A 12,204-nucleotide genomic window follows, 5' to 3' on the forward strand; every position below is an offset into this window, starting at 1 on the left:
AAAACAAAAAACCAAACCCCAAAGCTAGCAGAAGACAAGAAATAACCAAGATCAGAGCAGAAATGAAAGATATAGAGATACAAAAAACCCTTCAAAAAATCAATGAGGCTGGGCATGGTAGCTCACGCCACTTGGGAGGCCAAGGTGGGCAGATCACTTGAGGTCAGGAGTTCGATAACAGCCTGGCCAGTAGGGTGAAAGCCCATCTCTACTGAAATGCAAAAATTAGCCAGGCATGATGGTGCATACCTGTAATCCCAGCTACTCGAGAGGCTGAGACACAAGAATCACTTAAGAATCAGACACAAAAATGATAAAGGAGGTATCCCCACTGACCCCACAGAAATGCAGATACCCATCAGGAATACTATAAAACCTCTATGCAAATAGACTAGAAAATCTAGAAGAAAGATAAATTTCTGGACACATACACCCTCCCAAGACTGAACCAGAAAGAAGCTGAATCCTTGAATAGACTAATAACAAGTTCTGAAATTGAGGCAGTAATACATAGCCTACAAACCAAATTAAAAAAAAAAAAAAAAAGCTCAGGACCAGATGGATTTACAGCTGAATTCTACCACAGGTTCAAAACGGAGCTGGTACTGTTTCTACTGAAACTATTCCAAACAATAGAAAAGGAGGGACTTCTTCCTAACTCATTTTATGAGGCCAGCATTATCCTGATATCAAAACCTGGCAGAGTCACAACAAAGAAAGAAAAGTCCAGGCCAATGTCTCTGCTGAACATTGATGCAAAAATCTTCAATAAAATACTGGCAACCAAATCGAGCAGCAAATCAAAAAGCTTATCCACCACCACCAAGTTGGCTTCATCCCCAGGATGCAAGGCTGGTTCAACATATGCAAGTCAATAAACATCATTCGTCACATAAACAGAACTAAACACAAAAAACACATGATTATCTCAATAGACACAGGAAAGGCCTTCGATAAAATTCAACATTGCTTCATGTTAAAAACTCTCAATAAAGAAGGTACTGATGGAACATACCTCAGAATAAGAGCCATTGATGACAAACCCACAGCCATACCGTCCAAAGTAATTTATAGATTCAATGCTATTCTTATTAAACTACCACTGACATTCTTCACAGAATTAGAAAAAACTACTTATGAAACCATAAAAAAGAGCTTGTATAGCCAAGACAATCCCAAGAAAAAAAAACAAAGCTGGAGGCATCACACTACCTGACTTCAAACCATACTACAGTAAACAAAACAGCATGGTACAGGTAAAAAAACAGACATATAGACCAACGGGACAGAAATACGATCTCAGAAATAAGACTACACATCAACCATCTTATATTTGACAAACCGGACAAAAACATGCAATAGGGAAAGGATTCCCTATTTAATAAATGATGCTAGGAAAACTGGTTAGCCATATGCGGAAAATTGAAACTGGACCCCTTCCTTACTTACACTTTATACAAAAATTAACTTAAGGCAGATTAAACACTTAAATGTAAAACCCAAAACTATAAAAACCCTAGAGGAAAATCTAGGCAATACCATTTAGGACATAGGCACAGGTAAAGATTTCATGACAAAAATGTCAACAGAAATTGCAATAAAAGTAAAAATTGACATTTATGTGGCCAACGAACAAATGAAAAAAAGGACCACATCACTGATCATTACAGAAATGCAAATCAAAACGCCAGTGAAATACCATCTCACACCAGTCAGAACGGCCATTATTAAAAAGTCAAGAAACAACAGATGCTGGTGAGGCTGTGGAGAAATAGGAATGCTTTTACACTGTTGGTGGGAATGTAAATTAGTTCAACCATTGTGGAAGACACTGTGACAATTCCTCAGAGATCTAGAACCAGCAATCCCATTTGACCCAGGAATCTCATTACTGGGTATATACTCAAAGGAATATAAAAGGGATACAAATCATTCTATTGTAAAGGTACATGAATGCGGATATTCACTGTAGCACTATTCACAATAGCAAAGACATGGAATCAACCCAAATGCCCACTGATGATAAACTGGATAAAGAAAATGTGGCATATATACACCAAGGAATACTAGGCAGCCATAAAAAGTAACAAGATCATGTCCTTTGCAGGGACATGGATGACAATGGAAGCCATCATCCTCAGCAAACTCACTCAGGAATAGAAAACCGAACACTGCATGTTCTCACTTATAAGTGGGAGCTGAACAGTGAGAACACATGGACACAGAGAGAGGAACAACAAATACTGGGGTCTGTCAGGGAGGTCAGGGGAGGGATAGCATCAGGATAAACAGCTAATCGATGGGGCTTAATACCTAGGTGATGGATTGATAGGTGCAGCAAACCACCATGGCACACGTTTAGTTATGTAACAAACCTGCAAGTCTTGTACACGTACCCCAGAACTTAAAATATTTTAAAATTGTTATTTTTTTCAGAATCTTCTGTTTTCTTTCTATGAATTTATCCATACCTCAATAACCTTGAATTTCCATTATGTTAAAATGGGGCACATGCAAATTTTTCTTTCTACTTTTTCAGCGAGTACCAATAATGTAGCACCAATATACATAAATTGTGAGGATACCCCTGGAGAAAATAATTAGCAAAAGAGCTAACCAAGATTTAGAAATATAAGAAATATTTATGGTCTCAAGAAAAAAATTTTAAAATTGAAACTCCAGGCAAGCTAATTGGAAAAGGCCCAGTTTTTGGTTTATTTACTATTGATCTGTTAGCCTTTGTACTAACAACATTAATTTTATGACTTCATATTTATTAATTTCTCTTTTCCTTTCTGTTTTTTAAATATTGCAGTGAAAAAAGTTCCCAGAGTATCTTAGTAGCATCTCTACATTTCATAGGATTATATTGACATTATATTACTTTTTAAATAGGCTGTTTTGTGGTTTTGATTTCCTTTGCCCCTCTAACAGCTGTATGGGATAAATTCCATAGTTTGTAAATTATAATCTTTTGTTAACTTCTAGTTGTACTGTACTAGCATTTAAATAAAGAGTCTCTTTGTGGAATTTAACAGTATCATGGATCAAATTATGTTTGAATTCTGAAACGCCCCAAATACATTTGTTCATCTTCCTATTGTATCTTTGCCCATCTTTTACCTCTTTAAACCATTCAAGTTTTTTTGCTTTGGTTTGTCTGCTATTAAAATCAGCTTTATTAAGCTACAGCTTACATACAATAAAACCCACCAATTTTAAGTGCATAATTAAATGTGTTTTGGCAAATGTATACAGCCATGTGACCACAACCATAATCATGACATTAATCATTTCCATCATTCTACATGTCCTTTTACAGAGTCAATGCCTCCCCTTCATCCCCTGCCCGACTCAACCACTTATCTGGTATCACAATAGCTTTGCCTTGCTTAGACTTTCGCATAAATGAAATTATACCTCTACAGCCTTTTGTATCTGGCTTCCTTCATTCAGCACAAAGCTTTTTGGATTCATCCACGTTGCTATATTTACAGCAGTTTATTCCTTTTTTTTGTGGAATAGTATTCCATTGTATAGCTATATGCCATATTTTGTTTCTCCATATACCAATTAATAGATATAAATTTAAAAAAATAGATGTAAATTATTTCCAGTTTTGTGCTAGTATTAGATATGTTTTCACTTCTCTTGTGTAAATACCCACAAATGGAATTGATGTGCTATATGGTAAGGAGATATTTAACTTATTAAATAATTGCCATACAGCTTTTCAAACTGGCTGTACTACTTTGTATTTCTATCAGCAATTTCTAAGAGTTCCAGTTACTTGATATCCTTGTCTGCAGTTAATATTGCCAATTTTTGTTTTGCAGCTGTTGTAATAGGTGTGCAATGGTACCTCAGAATTGTTTTAAACTGCATTTTCCTAATTACTATGAAAACAAGAATCTTACATGTCTTTATTTGCTATCTATAGCTCTTCTTTGGTTAAGTGTCCAAATCTTTTGCTCATTTTTATTAGGTTGTTTTCATATCAGTGAGCTGATATGAAAATATTCTAGATACATCTTATCAGATAGTGCTTTAAGAGTACTTTATTCAAATCTATAGCTATAAAACATTTTCATTTTCATAGCAACGTTTTCAATGTTCACAAAGTCCAATTTAGCCCTTTTTTCTTTTATGGTTCATGCTTTTGTATCCTGAGAAATCTTTGCTTAACCCAAAGTTACAAAGGTTTTACCCTATGTATCTCTTATAAGGTACACAGTTTTAGCTTTTATATATGTCCTTGATCTACTTCTTGCTAATTTCTAAACACAACATGGTCCCACGTTTATTATATGTGAATACCTGATTGTTCCAGGACCATTTGTTGAAAAGATTATCCTTTCCTTTAGTGAATTACCTTGACAACTTTGTCAAGAGTCAATTGAACATATATATTTGAATCTATTTTCATACCCTATTCTGCTCCACTGCTTTATATGCCAGTCTTTATGACAATACCAGACTGTCTTCATTACTATGGCTTTATAATGAGTTTTGAATCAGAAATCGTAATTCCAACTTTGTTCTTCTTTTTCAAAATTGTTTTGGCTATTCTACGTCTATTATTTACATTTCCGAATAAATTTCTGATTTTTTGACTACCTGTTCTATTAATTTCTGAAAGAGGATACTGACATATCTAACTGTTGCTACTGATTTGTCTATTTCTCATTTAGACTTTAAAGAGAAAAAGTCTCCTGGCATATTGATTAGAATAGAATTAAATCAACAGATCATTTGTCAGAGAATGGACATTTGACAGTGTTGATTCTTCTCATCCATGAACATGAACATCTATTTATGTAGGCCTTTATTTTCAGCACTTTGAGCAGTTCAGTGTACAGGTCTTGAACATTTTTTGATAAATTTATCCCTGAATACAATATTTATTTTTGCTGTTATAAATTATTTAAAAATTTAATTTCAAATGATTCATGACTGGCATAGAAATACAATTGGTTTTTAAACATTGACCATATACTCTGCTAAACTCCCTAATATAGACGGTCCCTGAATCACAATGGTTCTATTTATGATGGTTCAACTTACAATTTTTATTTTATGATGGTACAAAAACAACACACATCCAGTAGAAGGCATACTACTGATACAATCTACTGATGATATCATACTACTGATAGTATATCATACTACTGATACAATCATTCTGTTATTCACTTTCAGGACAATAATAAATTATGTGAGATATTCAACACATTACACAAAATAGTCTTAGTATTAATTTTGCACAACTGCAAGCTAATGTAAATGTTCTGAGCATACTTAAGGTAGACTATGCCAAGCTATGAGCTTGGTTGGTTAGGTGTATTAAATATATTTTCAACTTATGATACTTTCAATCTACAAAGGACATAATCCCATCATAAGAAGGATCTGTAACTCTAGCAGCACTTTTTAAAGATTTTGGGGGATATTAACATAGACAATTATGTCATCTGTGAATACACAGTTTACTTCTTCCTTTGCAATCTGCATGCATTTAAAACTTGCATTATTGCATTTATCAAGGTCTCCAATACAATTGTGAATACAGTACCTGACACGTGCTCAATTTTAGAGCAAAAGCATTCAGTTTTGTGCCATTAAGCATGATGCTAGCTGTGAGTTTTTTAGATGCCCTTTATTAGGTGGAGGAGGTTATTATCTATTAGTTTGTTTTTTAGACTAATTTTTGTTTTTTAGTCAAATGCAGTACTGACAGTACGAGTACAATAAGGAGTTCAATCTGTAACTGACTGTGAACAATCCACTGAGATAACTTATTACCTTAGGACAAGTCCCATCTATTGTTGGTTTAAGAGTTATCAGGAATGGGTAATAAATGTCGTCAAGTCTTTTTTCTACATTTATTGAGATGATCACATGGTTTTCTAATTCAATCTTTGGATATGGTGAATTAAACTGAATGCTTTTTCTAAAGCTGAACTGACAGTATTTTCCTGGCATAAACTACACCTAGACATGGTGTATTATCCTTTGATTTTCTAATATTTTGTTGAAGATGTTTGCCATCTATTTTCAAAAGGGATTTTTGACTGTATTTTTCTTGCAATCTTTGTCTGGTTTGGGCAGCAGTGTAATTACTGCCCATAAAAAGGAGTGGACAAGGATCCCCTCTTATTTTGTAGTCTGGAAGAGTTTGTATAGAACTGGCATTATTTTTTCATCAAATGTTTGGGAAAAGTTACTAATGAAGTCACCTGGGACCAGTTTTCTTTGACAAGATTTTTAACTACAGATTCCATTTTTTAAAAAGATATATAATGTTCAAGTGATCTATTTTGAGTGAGCTTCAGTAGTCTGTGCCCTTCATGTAATTTATACATTTTATCTAAACTGCTAAATTTATTGTCATAAAGTTACTCATAATACTCTTATTATCCTTTTAAAGTCTGTAGCTTCTACAGCGAATACCCTCTTACAATCCTGATATTGGCAATTTGAGTCTTCTTTCCTTGTTTCCTGATCAGCCTGGTTACAAATAGTATAGAAGAGTTAATTCATGGGCCTGGGTTGCTAAAAAGCTGCAAATCCCAAGAAAGACCTGTTTTTAGGACCAGTCCTTGAAATGTTGTGCTTGATAAGAGTGTTTCTAAATGCCTGAAGCCTTGGTCCACACTGTAAGTTTCACCAGAAAGCTTATGTTAGCAATATGATTTATGGTGAACAAGAGTTTTTGTTCTGGGGGTTTGGAGTCTGAGCAGCTGAGGTCAGTCACACAGGCAGTGAATGCACTGCCTCTACACAAAACCCACACAGCCCTCTACACAAATCATGAACATCAAGGCTTGGGTGAGCTTCCCTGGATGGCAACAATTTGCACATTTTGCCATGTTGTTAGTGGAATTAAGTGAGTCCCGTGCAACTCTACTAGGAGGGTGCACCTGAAAGCTTGCACCTGGTTTCTCCTGGGCTGTGTCCCATGCACCTTTTCCCTTTGCTGATTTTAATCTGTATCCTTTTGCTGTAATAAACGGTGTGTGTATAACAGCTTTTGAGTCCTGTCAGTCTCTCTACTGAATTATCAAGCCTGGGAGTGGCCATGGAAACCCCCAACACATATAATCAATTTTATTCTCTTTTGAAAAAATTGCATTTGGATTTACTGAGATTTTCTATTTCACTGTTTTACTCTTCTTATTTCTATCCTGTGTTTGTCTAATTTGTTCTTCATACTTTTTTAAGGCAAAAGCTTCAATGATGGATCTCAGACCACTCCTCATTTTTAATATAATGCTACAAGTTTCCTTCTAAGTAATACTTCAGCAGCATTCCATAATTTTTAGTTACTTCAAAATATTTTCTAATTTATTTTGTGTTTTCTTCTTCAATATATTGATCTGGTCTTATTGAATTTCCAAATATTTGGAGATATTGCAGATAACTTTTGGTTAATTATTTCTAGTTTGATTCTGTTGTGGCCCAGGAAAACTTTGTATTACTTTAAAATTTTATATATAAAACAAAGCTAGTAGACTTGTTTTATGGCCCAGAATGATGTCTGTCTTGGTGAATATTCCATATGCACTAGAAAACAATGAGTACTCTGTGATTGTTGGGTACAGTGTTCTCATAAAACTCAAGTCAAATTTGTTGATGTTATTGAAATCTACATTCTTATTGATTTTTTTGACTACTTGTTATATTAATTTCTGGGAGAGGATATTAACATATCTAACTGTAATTGATGATTTTTTCTATTTCTCATTTCTATAAGTTTTTGTTTGGCATATTTTGAAGTTTTGTTATGAGGTTCATACACATTCAATTTTATCCTTGACACTGACACCTTTATCATTAAAAATGATTCATTTTTACCCCTGGCAATATTCTTTATTCTAAAACATACTTTCTCTGATATCAATATAACAACTCCAGCTTTCCTTTTACTAGTGTTAGCACGGTATATGTTTCCATCTTTTAAATATTAATCAATCTATGCCCTTATATTCAAAGCAAGCTTCTTATAGTCAACATATAGTTAGGACTTATTTGCCAATCTGACATTTTCTACTTTTATTGGGTCTGTTTGATATTGCTAAGTGTAAATATACCATTCTATTTTTTCCTTTCTGTTTGTCTTATTTATAGTCTCTTTGTCCTCTATTCCAGCTGTCTTTCCCAACAGTTTTTGTGATTCCATTGCATCATTACTGGCTTTTTAGCTATCCTTTTTTAAAAAAAATTATGAAGACTCTAGGTTTTATAATACACATATTTAGTTTATTATTGTTGATATGGTTTGGTTCTGTGTCCCCACCCAAATCTCACATTGAATTGCAATTTCCATGTGTTGAAGGAGGGGTCTGGTGAGGGGTGACTGAATCATGGTGGCAGACAGCCCCCTTGCTGTTCTCATGATGGAGTTCTCACAAGATCTGGTTGTCTCAAAGTGTGCAGCACATCCTCCTTTGCACTCTCTGTCTCCTGCTCTGGCCATAAGTTCATGCCTGCTTCCCCTTCACCTTCTAACATGATTATAAATTTCCTAAAGTCTCCTCAGCCATGACTCCTGTACAGCCTGTTGAACTGTGAGTCAATTAAACCTCTTTTCTCATAAATTACCCAGTCTCCACTCTGTTGCCCAGGCTGCAGTGCAGTGGCATGATGTTGGCTCACTGCAGCCTCCACCTCCCAGGTTCAAGTGGTTCTCCTGCCTTAGCCTCCTGAGTAGCTGGGACTAATTATTTTATTTTTAGTAGAGATGGGGTTTCACCATGTTGGCAAGGCTGGTCTCAAATTCCTGACCTCAGGTGATCTGCCCACCTTGGCCTCCCAAAGTGCTAGGATTACAGGCATGAGCCATGGTGCCCAGACTCAGGTAGTTCTTGCTTCAGAACAAACTAATATGAAAATTGGTACCAGGGAAGTGGGACATTGCTATAAAGATACCTAAAAATGTGGAAGCGACTTTGGAACTGGTTAACAGGCAAAAGTTGGAACTGTCTGAAGGGCTCAGAAGAAGACAGCAAAGTCTGAAACTGCATAGAGACTTGTTGAATGATTATGACCAAAATGCAAATACTAATATGAACAGAGATGGCCAGGCAGACGAGGTCTCAGATGGAGATGAGGAACTTATTGGGAACTGGAGTAAAGGCTACTCTTGCTATGTTTTAGCAGAGACTGGCAGCATTATGCCCCTGCTCTAGAGATATTTAGAACACTGAACTTGAGAGAGATGATTCAGTGTATATGGTGGAAGAAATGTCTAAGCAGCAAAGTGCTCAAGATGTGGCCTGGTTGCTTCTAAAAGACTACGCTCATTTGCATAGAGAAAGAAATGACCTGAAGCAGGAACTTACATTTAAAAGGGAAGTAGAGCACAAAAGTTTGGGAAATTTGCAGCCTAACCATGAGGTTAAAAAGAAAAACCAATTTTCTGAGGAGGAATTCAAGGCTGCAGAAATTTGCATAAGTAAAGAGAAACCAAATGTTAACAGCATAGACAATGGGGAAAATGCCTCCAGGGCATTTCAGAGATATTCACAGCAGCCCTTTCTATCACAGGCTGGAGGCCTAGGAGGGATAAAATGGTTTCATGGGACAGGCCCAGGGTCTTGCTGCTCTGTATAGCCTTGAGACATGGGGCTCTGTGTCCCAGCTGCTCCAGCTCCAGCTGTGGCTAAAAGGGACCAAGATAAAGCTTGGGCTATTAATTCAGAAGGTGAAAGCCCCAAGTCTTGGCAGCTTCCATGTAGTATTGAGTCTGTGGGTGTGCAGAAGGAAAGAGTTGAGATTTGGGAACCTCTGCCTAGATTTCAGAGGATGTATGGAAATTCTTGGATGTCAGGAAATCCACCACAGGGGTGGAACCCTCATGGTGAACCTCTCCTAAGGCAGTGAAGAAGGGAATGTGGGGTTGGAGCCCCCCCCCCAAGAGTCTCCACTGTGGCACTACCTAGTAGAGCTGTGAGAAAAGGGACACTGTCCTACAGACCTCAGAATAGTAGATCCAGACAGTTTGCACCATGCACCTGGAAAAGCCACAGGCACTCAACACCAGCTGGTGAAAGCAGCCTCAGGGGCTGTACCCTGCAAAGCCACAGGGTGGAGCTGCCCAAGGCCTTGGGAGTCTACCCCTTGTGTCAATGTGGTCTAGAAGTAAGGCATGGAGTCAAAGGAGATTTTGGAACTTTAAAATTTAATTACTGCCCTGCTGGGCTCTTACTTGCATGGGGCCTGTAGCCACTTTGTTTTGGCCAATTTCTCACTTTTGGAATGGGAGCATTTACCCAATACCTGTCCCCCCATTGTATCTTGGAAGTAACTAACTTGTTTTTTATTTTACACGTTCATAGATGGAAGAGACTTGCCTTTTGTCAGATAAGATTTTGGACTGTGGACTTTTTGGGTTAATGCTGAAATAAGTTACGACTTGGGGAACTGTTGAGAAAGTATGACTGTATTTCAAAATGTAAGAAGGACATGATATTTGGGAGGGGTCAGGGGTGGAGTGATGGAGTGATATGGTTTGGCTCTGTGTTTTCACCCAAATCTCCTGTTGCATTACCCCACACATTGAAAGAGGGACCAGGTGGGAGGTCATGGGGGCAGACTTCCCCCTTGCTGTTCTTGTGAGTTCTCCTGAGATCTTGTTGTTTGAAAGTGTGTAGCACTTCTCCCTTTGCTTGTTCTCTCTCCAGCTCTGGCCATGTAAAGACTGTGCCTGCTTCCCCTTCCACCATGATTGTAGTGTCTGGAGGCCTCCCCAGCCATGCCCCCCATACAGCCTGCTGAACTGCGAGGTGACTAAACCTCTTTTCTTCATAAATTACCCACTCTCAGTTAGCTCTTTATAGCAGTGTGAGAGAAAACTAATACAATTTCCTACCATTAAATAATGCCACTTCACATATATTTTAAGAAATTCAGCCAGGCATGGTGGCTCATGCCTGTAATTGCAGCACTTTGGGAGTCCAAGGCAGATGATCACATGGACCCAGAAGTTCGAGACCAGCCTGGGCAACATAATGAGACCCTGTCTCTACAGAAAAAACAAAAATTAGCTGGATACAGTGGTATACACCTATAGTCCTAGCTACTGAGGGTGTAGAGGTGGGAGGACGGCTTGAGACCAGGAGGTCAGGGCTGCAGTGAGCTGTGATCTCATCATTGCACTCCAGCCTGGGTGACATTATTAAAAAAATATATGGAATGCTTCACGAATTTGCGTGTCATCCTTGCGCAGGGGCCATGCTAATCTTCTCTGTATCTTTCCAATTTTAGTATATGTCCTGCCAAAGCGAGCACGAGAGCCTGTCTTAAAAAAAAAAAAGAAGAAAGGCACTTACAAAAGTATACTTCTATTTATTTCCTCCCATACTTTGTGCTATGTTGGTCTTATGGTTTGAACGTTCGTCCTCTCAAAAACTCATGTTGAAATTTGTCCTTAATTTGGCAGTGTTGAGAGTTGGGGCTTTTAGGCGGTGATTGAGTCATGGGGACTTTGCCCTCATGAATGGATTAATCCATCAATGGGGCTCCTAGCGAAAATGAAGGTGAAATAAAAACTTTCTGAGGACAAAGAATTTTAGGTTGACAATTTTTCTTCATTACTTTAAAATGTTGCTCCATTGTCTTTTAGCTAAAATAGTTTCTGATGAGAGGTCTGCTGTCACGCTCCTATACAAAATGTCTATTTTCTCTTGCTGCTTTAAAGATTTTCAATTTATCCTTCATTTTCAGCAATTGTGGTATGATGTACGTTGGCATGATTTTGTTCATATTTCTTTGTTTATGACCTGTTGAGCTTCTCTGATCTGTGGGTGTATTGTTTCCACACAATCTACAAAGTTTTAGTCATTATTTCTTCCAATGTATTCTGTCCCTACTCCTTAGATTTCAAGTACACCTAAGTTGAAAAATAGCCAATTTTAAGTTACCAATAGTTTAACAATCAATTTACAAAATTCCCTAATATTTAACAACCAGCTCTTATTAAGCTGGACAGGCCATGCTAGCCCACCACTGGTTTTTTGTGTTTGGTTTGAATAATTTATATTGTTATTTCTTCACATTTATTGATCATTTTAATGCATTGTCCAATACACTAATTGCATCCAGTCAATTTATAATTTTGAATACTATTTTTTTTTAACTGCAGAAGTATGATTTGGTTTTTGAAAACACGTTCTATTTCTTTCTTTCTTTTTTTTTTTTTTTTTT

General features: G+C 37.0%; 1 protein-coding gene and 1 non-coding gene across 11 annotated transcripts in view; both read right to left on the reverse strand.

Annotated features, from left to right (window-relative positions):
- Positions 1-12,204, reverse strand: part of AHI1 (Abelson helper integration site 1) — a 232,790-nt gene that overhangs the window by 188,992 nt on the left and 31,594 nt on the right. The gene's annotated exons all lie outside the window — the stretch shown is intronic.
- Positions 11,183-11,289, reverse strand: LOC119469456. The gene has a single exon (XR_005198277.1). It is a non-coding gene; the product is annotated as a U6 spliceosomal RNA (small nuclear RNA).

The sequence above is a fragment of the Cebus imitator genome, unplaced genomic scaffold (genome assembly GCF_001604975.1).
Source record: "Cebus imitator isolate Cc_AM_T3 unplaced genomic scaffold, Cebus_imitator-1.0 Scaffold659, whole genome shotgun sequence".
In the NCBI taxonomy this organism is placed as follows: Eukaryota; Metazoa; Chordata; class Mammalia; order Primates; family Cebidae; genus Cebus; species Cebus imitator.